Here is a 12294-nt window from a genome sequence, read left to right as displayed (position 1 = left end):
GCTAGTAAATTCTGGTAAATAGGCTATGTGGCTGTGTTTGAAGGCGGTTAGGACTGGGCACTTGGGTTTTAGTAGAAACTGACAAGTTATAGCTGGAAATGAGGCCACTGTGGACTATCAGAACGTGGTATGGGATAGCAGAAACAGCTGGATAGGACTAGATCTCAATCTGCCAAGGACTGATGAGATTACAGCTAAGAACTGGATTCCAGCTTCTGGGGACAAATACACGAGTGGTAAGTTTAAGTATGGTAGGGATACAGGGGTTTGGCTTTGTCCCTGTCATCCATGTATTATGTGGGAGGGATCTCAATGGGAAATTTTGCGGTATACATTAGTATATGAATCTGTGTATTTGTGCAAGGAAGTACGTCATGCAACGGTTTAAGCAAGAGTTATCATATAAACACGAAAAGTGCATGTTATTAATTTTCAAGATAACACTAACAAGATGAGAATATTTAGTTGTCATACGTTCCATAGCAGAAAAAAAAGCCCATTACATTGTAAATAATTTTGTAACTGTCTCCTACACACCACTTTTTGCACTTGGCCTGAGTTGTCATATAAGCATTTCCAAGACCTTGGGAATAACCAGAAAAAACCTCACTCAGGGGTTCTGCTTGGGTGTATTTCCAAATCAAATTATGAAATTCACTAGCCCAGAAGCATAGATTTAAGCCAGTCAATGCTGATTTGGCTTTGGGGACAAATAACAATATTTACCCTTCTTCGATTTAGTACATATGTTAGACATAACCTAAGGTACCGCTTGGCCAAGGTCAGGCTGGCACTTGGGAGCATCTCTTCCCCCCTCACTCCCCTCTTCCTGTGAGGTTCAGATCTGAAACACCCAGGGTCTGAATGGGCTGGAGTGAGGGCTGTGGTCAGATTTAGAAAGGGTTGCATTTACTGTATCTCTGTCAGGGGATATTTGGTTAAGTGTTGGGCTGACAGGGATCACACGGGTCATGCGCAGGTTTGGGCTGGGGTCCATGTCAGCATGCCTAATAACTAGCAGCTCACATCAGCAAAGACTGTGCATATTATCCACAGTTTTCCAGTCAGTATTGTCTCCTAGCCTATTTTCCGGCACATCCATACAACCTCACAAAATTTTATATTGTGGAGGTCCAGTCCCTTTCTCTTATCTTTCAGTGTAACTTCAAAGCTAGTGTGGCTTCAAAAGAGGAAAGTATGATTTAAGGCCATTTTCTGCTCCACTGTCTGAAGATAGTGTTAAAGAAGGGAATTCCTCTAACTGAAATATCTGCTTTAAAAAAGTTTCTAAGCACTGTTAATGAATAGCTCAATCTTTATGGACAGGAATTCACATTCTTACAGGAGTACTAGTGTTTGGAAAATCAGGTGTCTTTGTACTTGCCAGTAAACTGACACAAAGTGATTGGGATTAATATTTGTGCATATGATTAAAAAAAAATATCAATAATATACAGTTTCATAGGAAAGGTGAATATGTAAAAAAACAGAAATTCTGATTGCCACAGGTACATGTCAACAGACAGCACCACAGACTGGTCCAGACAAGGTATTTCCTCAGATACACTAATGTATCTTTCCTGAACTGATTAATTGTCCTACTACAAAAGGACAGAATTGGTTTTAAAATCTACAACAAAACCTGTAATTTTCTGACTTAAAGAGTCAGTGTAGGAAATGCAGTAATACTCCTTCACCTTTATGGTGTTTATATCCCAGATGTTACCCTGTGCAAGCATTTTTACTGTCCTAACACTATTAGGCAATTATTAGGGACGACTGTGTCATTTTGTCATGCAATGCAATTTTTACTGTTGTTAGTGGGAAGAGGACACTATTACATACAAATTAATATGGACATGCAGACTTGATTACTTCTCATCCACTTCAATAAAACTTTTTATTTTTGTTGCTTACAGAGGGCTTTTTCTTTCTTCTTTCTTCTTTCATCTTCTTTGCCAGTGTTGCAAGTCTCAATTCTTCCTACTGCTCTAAGTTTAAATTTTATACAAACGCTTGCATAGTGCATGTTACCTTCAGTCCTCCAGCTGTCTTTTCTATGGAAAACCATACATCATGGCAATGTAAGTGGAACTGCTGCCCTGCTCAGATACAGTTTTAAATACCTCATAGCAATGGGGAAGTTGATGAAGTTTAAGTCTTATGAACCAGGTTTGACTGGAAAGAGCTCTGACCGGGGTCCTAGGCAGAGGTACATCAGAGCTGTAAGGATTTACCTTGTTACAAAAGTGAGTACATTGAACCTAAGTCCAATTTTTTTAAATGTAGTTTGGTTTTTTTAAATTTTCCTCAAAATAAGAAAAATTGTTTTCAGTTGTGGATCAATAATATGTTTAACAACTCTAGAAATCAGATCAAATGTATATGCTTATTCAGATGTATATAAATATTGGTAAAGTTTATTTTGCTTAAAAAGAGTGATTTCAAAATTTAATAGGCAGCTGAAGCTAACTTAATGCCCTCTGAAATAGATAAAGAGAGACAGACACCATCAGAAGGTGATTCATCCAAATGGTCTTAGACAGCTAACTTAGGCTAGAATGAATTGCCTGCTGGAGGTGTCTCTCTCTGTCCATTTACTTCAGAGAAAGCATAGATGACTAATTTAATCTCCCAAAGTCACTTCTCTACAAGCTTGACTGAAGTTCAATAAAATGAAGTTTTCCCTCAGTTCTATTACAGAAATTGCACAGCAGACTAATTAAATATGTAACAGTTTTGCAATATACACTTTTTAGCTATGGATTGGTGCTAACCAAACTCCTACACCTAAATACCCTAGGTGTTTGAAAAAGGGAAGATTGAAAGCTTTGTAGTACAGGTTGGTGTCTTTAAGTAAATAGTAAAGACTTGAAAGTAAAGTGTGGGTTCTCCCTCATGATTCTTATATTTCTTTACTTTCTTTACTGCACAGTCATGCCAGCTTCCCCCAGTGAAACTTATGCAGCAACCACGTCTTTATGTGACCAGGTTTTTTTTGATACATTCAGATGATTTCCTTTGATTAGAGTTTTTTATACTGGATCTCAGCAGAATACTTTCTCAGAAATCCAGCTATTTGTCTGAAAATTAATGTGCCTTTTTCAAACATCTACCTTTGTCAAGACAAAAATACCCCACTTTCTATCCTGTATGTCACATCTCGTTATGAGGCTTCTAAGTAGTGGCTGTCTTCCTTTGCTTTTGCTTTCAGAAGTTTAATGAAACTCTCTTGCAGTAGTTGTAATAGAAACTCTTAAAAGTAACCTTCCTTCACAAGCGTGTGCTTCCTACTTTGCGGAGCAGTCTGAAAATATGAACGTTTACCTCCCATTTTTAAATGTTAACTGACGCTTAATTTCCCTGTATACTTTTATCCGGTGAGTGCTTACATATCTATGGTACAGAGTGTCAAAGTCCTGTTCTCGAAGTCCTTCTCACAGGCAGAGGTTAAACCTAGTGCCTAAAACCCCTTCATTTTTTGTATGCCTCCCCCAACCTCTTTCAGCAAGCTGAAGAGTCACATGCATCTGTTCTATCATCCACTCAGCTGGACTGCTTTGTTGTGTTGTTACTGCAGAGGGAAGCCCAAAAGGACAAAAAATCTGATATGCAGTGCAATTTTGCTTGATTAGAAAAGCTTTGCTCTTGAGCACTATAAGGGCCATATGTGTATAGCAGGGAGCTGAACTAGATGCAGTTGCTTGAATGGGGACGACTCAAACATCAAAAGGTAAAGTGGTAAGAAAATGCTTCGTTTGGCATGCGTTGTTTTCAAAAGCAGGTCCCATGCTCATGTTTGTGCTTCTTTTGTTACAGGCAAATTCCTTGTCTTGCCTTCCATGAATGTTAAAACTATAGGTTTTCTCCCTCACTGATTTTTTCCCCCTCTTATGTATCAAGGTATTACAATATTATCAGAAAGCATAAGAGCATATAATATTCTGTCCCATGTTAAGCATGGTGCAAAGAAGAGCAATGTCCTAGAAAACTTACAGCCCAGCTTGAGACAAAATGAGAGTCACCAGGAGTCTTTGTGGACACGTGGGCATGTAATATCAGCAGCTTGAGAATTTATAGATTCTTTATTTTTTTCAGCAAAGCAGAGACCACTGTTAAAAATAATTTAGGAGCAAATGGCTTTTAAGCACACCTCCTTAACCTAAGGGAGGTGCACAGTTGAATGATTCATCACATTACATATGTTTGATTTTAGATGCGTAAATCTTTGACATTGGCATCTCAGCTGCTTATACTATAGTCACTGAGGTAATAATCTATGGCATAATTCTCCTGGTCTATTTTGATGTCTAAATTAAAGTAATATGAAGACCTTCCTTGTTTTCTTTCACTTTCAAGAGCTACCAAGTTGATTAATTCAGATGTACACATGTGAAGTTGTCTGAGACAAATCCTATTTCAAATATCTGCATAAGTTGGTATACATTCTAGTTTTCCATATTTTCTTAAATTTGCTGATTTTTAGAATTTTTTTAAAATAAAAATATTAATAGGGAACTGTCTCTTTCACTTTTACATTTTCATTTAACAACTTTTTAAAATATGACCTCTCCTATCACCATCCATGACCTTTCTTTTAGCTCAGCAGTTTTAATTTACAGAAAACACAGGGACAGCAGAATCACCCACGTCTGAGAAACTTGATAAAAAGAATCACATCTATAAATGACACTGGCCAATGACAGAAGTGATCTGGCTACCTGAAGAATTTAACACCTTTGGCCCTATTACAGCTGCTAAGATGCAGTAACTGTCCATATGTACACTCCTAAACTACCCAGTCTGAAGTACAACAAGCAGAATGGAGGTGGCTGGATCAAGCATTTTTCATTCATCCATGGCCAGTTCTTTTTGTTTGGGGTCCCATTATTCTGGGAATTCACACTAATTCTGCTGGTCCTTTCCCTGTTGTTCAGTGTGCCAGTTCTGAAATCTGGCTCAGTTAGTCGTTCTTTCAATAATGTATAACCATAATGTAAAAATAAAATGAAGTACAAATACCTAAAAAGTCAAAAACTGATCAGATCAAACAGTAAAAGGGACCCAGTATGTTGCCTTGCTGTGTATCCCTGTTTTTTGCACTCTATTTTTTTGGAAGGGATGTATTCTATTAATCCATTTTAGCTTTGTTTTGAAAACAGTTTCTGTAAAATCTTTACTTTTGTATAAGAGAACATGCCCTCCTGTGGTGTTTATAACATCTTTTTCTAACCACGTTTTAATATATTTTGAAGAATCCAAAATAATCAGACTCCGCCTATTCATTTTGTTGTTGCTGCTTTTTTTTTTCCTGTTTATTAGTCAATCTAACGGAAATGTGAATGTATATAAAATAGTGAAGAGATGTTTTAACTCTCTTAGGAAATTTTGCCTCCTCCATTGTTGTTTGGTAGAAACAGAGGTTATCAAATCTGCATAGGTTGTCAGTACTGAAGTGGAAATTTTAAGGTCCATAACCTGCTTCCCGTCCAACTCCTATTTATGGCAGGCACATGTTCACCTGAAAAATACTTTAAAAGGATAAAACCATGTATTTAATTTCATTAGGAAATATAGGATTCAACTGATGTTATCTAGTTATTTTCTAATATTTGATAAATTAATTCAGTAGGGTTCTGAGTGGTTCCAAATTCTAATGTTCAACATGCAGGTTTCTACCTTCTTGAAATTTACAAATTTTTTCTAATACATTATTATTTTTAATTACTTGAATTTTAAGAAATGCCAACTATGATCAGAGTTCACTCATAAAGTTGTTAAACAAGTTTCAGGTGTTATATCTTACTCAAATTTTTACAGTTGTATGTTACATACTAAGTGTCATTTCTCTAAATGTAAATGTACTGCTAGAGTATATTGCAAGAGGTTTTATTTAATATGCATCTGAATAAGTTCTGGGGTTACAAAGCAGAGTATACGTTGGTTTTGCCTGACATGATGGGGGCCAGAACCCAATGACTCTGGCAGTGTGTTGCAGTCATGTGTTTCTAGGAAAAGATTTGATTTCTTCAAGTAAAAATAGGATTTTGTCATTAATTTGATGAAGCATGAGTAGTCCACTAAACTTGAATAAAATTTGTGTTGCTTTGCTTAGCACACTTGAAACCATTCTGAATTCATTTATCCAATGTCTGTTTAATGTCAATATGCAAAAACTCCTGAGAGCAGGAATCAGACTGCAAATTTTCCATCACCCAGCTGAGCAGCCAAGCTATTGGGCTAGAAGGTCATATTCATTCTAAAAATCCCTTGTTTGGTTGTGAAAGTAGCAGATGATAAGCTGCTTGGTTGAAGTTGAAGCTACATATATAATTTCGTTTCAACACTCTCCCATTAACATCCATAGAGAAGCCATTGAAGTATGTCCTAGATAAGCAGGCAATGAGATTGGTTGAAAACTGGCTGAATGGCTGAACCCAAAGAGTGATGATCAGTGGAACAAAGTCTAGTTGGGGGCCAGTAACTAGCAGTGTACCCCAGGGGTAAATACTGGGTCCAATCTTATTCAACATCTTCATTACTGATCTGGATAACAGTACACGGTGTACCCTCCAGCCAGTTTGCTGATGACAGAAAAGTGGGAGAAGTGGCTGATACACCAGAGCGTCATGCTGCCATCCAGAGGGACCTTGAAAGGCTGAAGAAATGGGCTTACAGGGATCTCATGAAGTTCAACAAGGGCAAGGGCAAAGTACTGAACCTGAGGAGGAATAACCCCATGCACGAATATAAGCTGGGGTCTCTGTGCTGTAAGGGTAATACCGCACAAAAGGTTTGAAAATATCTCCATCTCTTTAGGAATCAGAGATATGAAACACTCTCATGTAGTTATGATAACTCTTCTGAAAATAAGAAAAAACAATCATTTTCTAGGTCATGAGTATAGGAGTTGTCTAACTTCTGTTGTGGCTTGCAAGCTTGGATGGACTTCTGAAGCATTTGGGCAAATTTTAAAGGAGGGCAGAAGGGGACTGAAATCACAGACTATAGGTTTGATATAAAAAAAAAGAACTAATTTTAGCTTTCTAGGAAAAGAAAATGTTCAACAAAGCCTTTTATAAAGCTGACTACAAAATAAGATAATGTGCAAGAGTAACTACAACTGAGTTACTAAACATCAGTTATTATCACTGCCTACTTAAAAATGAACCTATTTAAACTTAATGCTTATGGTCATAGTTCTGACTTTAGTAACTGATGTTTTAAAGAAAGTGAAGAAGTGAGGAACCCCAGTGAAAAGGATTTAGACTATCATATATTAAAGGACAATAGGAGACAAAGGAGGAATGCGGATTTTCAGATAGCAGTAACTATCTATTGCCCAACAATGTAGTAAGAAGTCAATGTTTCTGGTCATACTCAGTATAAATCTAGACTCTTAAAACATTGCATCTAATCAAAAACTGGGAATTTGTAAAGGAATCATGTTTTTTAGAATCCAATATTTTTGTTTGAGCAGCAAAAAAGTAATAATAAAATATTTAAATTATTTAAAGATATTTAATAAAATATTTCAATATAATTAATTTGTTGCATTACCCTGGATAAAAGTAGTGATTTACTCATCCAAATATTACATTGCTATAAATCACATCAGAGAACATGGATTAAATGCAAACAAAACATGGAAAAAAGTCCTGAGTCAGGATACCTTCCTTCAGGCTCCTGCAGTCTCCTGTCTGAAGTTTTTTTATCTTCACATAAGTCTTCCACAAGAATGTAACTGGGATTAAATTTTTCCTAAGAACAAGTTGCAGAATAGGGGTGTTTTCAGAAAACACTGAGTCCAAACAGAATATGCTTTAACTATATGATAAATAGGAGAAAAATAAGTCACAAATAAAAACCCATGTGTTTAAGAATTCTCAAGTGAATCAATAACTTCTTTCCTAAAACTAGTGTTTCTCTTTAAAAGAGAAAATTATAACCCTTTTGTTTGAAGTTTTTGGGCTTGACCCTGGTGTTAATTGGGAAGAGAGAAGAGATAGTAAGACACTTGTTGACAGTTCTTCTTTTCTGCTTTGGATGGAGTACATATTGATAGGAAGACCCACTGCCTACTTCAGTGCTTGTAAGCAAAAGATGGAGCAGCTTTATGTTATCCATGAAAACCATAAGCCTGTGTGACTCTGTTTATTGATCTGCACAAAGATCACATAAGAAATATTTGAAGGAGGTAACAAAAAAAACTTATAAATTCTCAGAACCAAAAGCTAAGACCTTAGACTCCTTAGATTAGGATGCCTTTCAGGCACACCCTGGCTATCTGAAAGTTAGATGCCCAGTCCAAGATAGTTTGTGAGGCTCTCTCAGGCATCTCCAGCTGGCAGTTCAAATGGTGGCAAAGATATACAGAGAGAACTGTGTTTTGGAAATCCTGTCTGTCTCCATTGACCGTATAGGAAACCTAAGCATTTGCCTTAGAATAGGAATCTGATTTTTCACTTAATAAAATTGGGTAGGATGCATCTTCCTGTTTGGATACAGAATTATTAGAACTCTGTCTTTTAGGAATGACATATTTTTAAACCTATGGAACTTAAGAGACATTATTTTTAAATGAAATAAAGAATTTTAATGGGAAATTATATTGGTTTTAGAACAATGATATAGAATTGTCATCCCCAAATATAATTCCCTAATTAATTTAGTCTGGGGTACATACGTACAAACAGCCTGCAGCTTACCATCTTTTATTAAAACAAGCAGATCTGCTACATAGCTCAGTAATTTCCAATGTATATATTTTAACACAATGATTTGTTTTTATTTCTTCTTATGTTTTAAATATGAATTTAAAGAGTTTTAAGATTATATGTTCAACTGACTGCATTTTTCAATATTATGTCTCCTGGTTACTTGATTTTTACTATTCTATGGGATCATCAGGAAAATTAGACATTTGTCTTCCTTTGTCACTCAAACAGGCATTTTTAGTAGGATCTATTGGTTTCTCTTTTTCTTGGGATGTCTGTCATAATTTCTTAATGCTGCAGTGCATCAATATTAGTCAGCGCAGAATGCTCTCTATGAAACTCAGGGAAGTTATTCAGCCACTTGGCTCCTCAGACAGCTTCTTTTCAATATGCTAATTTGCAGAAATGGGTTACTGGTTTCACTACTGCTGATGAGATCAGAATGAGCTGTTGCTGCTCTCACTGCATTGAGTGACAGATACCCCCCTGCAAAGAGTAAGTTTGTCTGATTTTTTTCAGAAGAATCAAGCTGTTAGCTCTGCTGCTAAATGCCTATATCAGCAAAGAACTTTTAAAAACCAGAGAGTGTATTCTGTCTTTAATCCCCAGAACAGAGTACTTCCATCTATCAACAAGAAAAATACGCTGTATAAAACCTAGAGGTATCCTTGAAAGAACAAAACATGTGGCTGTGGTTATTACTCCTGAATGAATTTCAAATGTTTCTGTATCAAGAAAAGCTGAAGGTATCAAAGAATTTTAGAGAACTTAAAACGTTGGCTTAGTAAAGTATTTGTGGGAGACAATGCCCTCTTTTAGGTTAGCTGAAATGACAAAAGAAAGCCATTTACATTGAATTGATGTGTATCTGCACGGGTACTGAAAGTATGCCAAAGGGTTTGTTATCAGCTGAGCTACCAAATAAAATCAGTAAAATGCTTTTCTGAGGACCTCAGGTTCTTAGAACGCTGTTTACTTTATTTCAGAACAAAAGAAACATATACAATGATAATGTGCAGTTGTTGCCCTTCATTCTTAGGTCACTTCTTTTATGCAGCCTAGAAATGTAAAGATGGCTGTTTATATTTATTGTACCATATAAGGAAAATGCTTCACTAAACATACTAAAATTGGCTGAAAGAAAGAGGATACAATAGACAAGAGAACAATAGAAGAAGGAGACGATAAAAATGGAACAATAGACAAAGGAATAGGGACACGTAACATGGAGGAAAACCATTTCAGAGCAATAACCATGACATCTCTCATGGCTGTGATCCCAAAAACTGTCACAGAATAAACTGCATTAATCATGGTCATTTACTGCTTGTTGAGCTTTGAAATTTTGCATGATTCTGTAGATAACACGGTTCATAATCACTCAGAAGAACATAGGGAACAATCTGTAAAACCACCTATTCTGAATGAGCAGTGTTTCAGCACACAGGCAAACAATCATAAAATGAGCCCAGTGACACCTAGAGTGACGATTTTTCATTCTCACGTACCACAGAATCAAATCTCTACCTCATTATTAACAAAACAACAACAACAAAAAAAAAAACCAACCCAAAGCAACACCAACAAAACCGAACTGAAAACAGAAAGAAAAGAAACTCTGTTAAATTGTTGCTACTCACAGCAACTTTGTTACTACTGGAGGGCTTGTCTACAAATAGATATTTTTTGGCATATCTATAAACTATGCTGCTATAGCTTTATTGGTTTAAGATCAGTATGGACATTCTGTTTCAAAATAATAGGCATTTTATACGGAATATTTACTCTAGAGTAATTATTCTGGGACAATATAAGAGTTTTGGCATGCAGGATGTCCACACGGGACCTAAGACTGATAGAACTATGGCAGAATAATTAGTTCAGTTATATACCAAGTTATGCCAAGTAATATCTATGTGTATACAAGCTAGCATTGTCAGTAATTATATTCTTTTTACTTATATTCTCTAGATAGATATTTTCTACTGGATGTTTATGTTGCACAGAGTCTATCTAGTTCTTCTTAGAGGACTATTATAAAATGGTGCACTTGAAGATCTGCAGCTATAGAACAGGGTCAGTGCCCTGGTAGAAGGCTAAGCCTGAGTCCCACTGCAACACAAGGAGGAAGGGGTGAGTGACAGCAGTGGGAGGCTGCTGCTTCAGGGGGCAGAGGACACCTTCTGCCCACCTACCTTGCTGCCCTGGAGGACTTTCTGCTTGTGAGATGCTTGGATCTGCGATGTTGTGGAGAGGTTGCTGAGGCTTACCCAGCCCTTGGACTGTCACCCCTCGCTGCTTTTCCTCACAGGCACCAATGATAACTGTCAGGAAAATCTGGAGCATATCTCAAGTCTGAATGCATGACTCTCGGGGTGAGGGTGAAGGGCATGGAGGCTGCAGTCCAGATGGTTTTCTTCTCAATCCTGCTGGTAAGGGCTTAATGACTGGATGGATCCTGTGAATTAACAGCTCATTGTGCTGCTGATGTCAGCAACTGGGATTTGACTTTTATGACCATTGGACCCATTCTCAGGATCAAGAACTGCTAGGAAGAGACGGGATACAGCTGACCAAGTGTGGCAAAAGCATCTTCACCAACAGGCTAGCTAACCTGCAGAGGAGAACTTTAAAAATTATGGGGAAGGGAGATGACCCCCAATCAAGTAAGAAAGTGGTGGATGGGCGTGGCAAGCAAAGTGTACAGGATGGTCATCACAGAAATGTGGTCAGATAGTTGACACAACTGGAGCTCTGCAGTGAACAGATACAGGCCCTTTAGAAAGGACAGGCCTTAATAGTGAGGAGGTGGATCTGCCCTTTATGTAAGAGAGCAGTGGGAATGCATGAAGCTCTGCCTAGGGGTGGGTGATAAGTCAGGTGAAAGCTGAGGGAGGTGACTAGAGGGCAGACCAACATGAGTGATATTTTGATGGGTGTCCACTACAGACTACCTGATCAGAAAGAAGATAGGGCCTTCTTCAGACAAATAGAAGAAATGTCACATTTACAGGTCCTAGTCTTAATGCGTGACTTTAAGTATCCTGATATCTTCTGGAGGGGCAATACAGCAGGGAAGAGGCAATCCAGGGCAATTTCCTGATGCAGGTTCTCAAGGAGCTGACAAGCGGAGATGCTCTGCTAGACTTGATTCTTACAAACAAGGAAGGATTAGTAGGGGGTGTGAAGGCTGGGATCAGGCCTACCTGGATGAGCAAGGAGCTCTTGACTAAACTCAGACATAAAAACAAAAGGTAGAAATAGGTACAGGACCTGAAAGAAATATAGACACACTGTCTAAGCATGAAAGCATCAGGTTAGGAAAGCTAAAACCTACCTTGATTTGAATCTTGGGAGTAAGATGAAGGGCAAAAAGAATGCCCCACTGCTGCATGCAAGAGGGGACCTGGTAACAAAGGGCAGGTGAAAGTCTGGGGTACTCAATGTCTTCTTAATCTCAGTCCAATCCAGAGACTAGTAACCCCAATTCCCAAAGACCAATGGAAAACTCCAGAAGAAGACTTACCCTTGGTGGAGTAGGATCAAGTCACGGAACACATAAACAAATTGGACATAT

The sequence above is a fragment of the Phalacrocorax aristotelis genome, chromosome 1, assembly GCF_949628215.1.
Source record: "Phalacrocorax aristotelis chromosome 1, bGulAri2.1, whole genome shotgun sequence".
Lineage (NCBI taxonomy): Eukaryota > Metazoa > Chordata > Aves > Suliformes > Phalacrocoracidae > Phalacrocorax > Phalacrocorax aristotelis.
Note: the sequence above shows the minus strand (reverse complement) of the source record.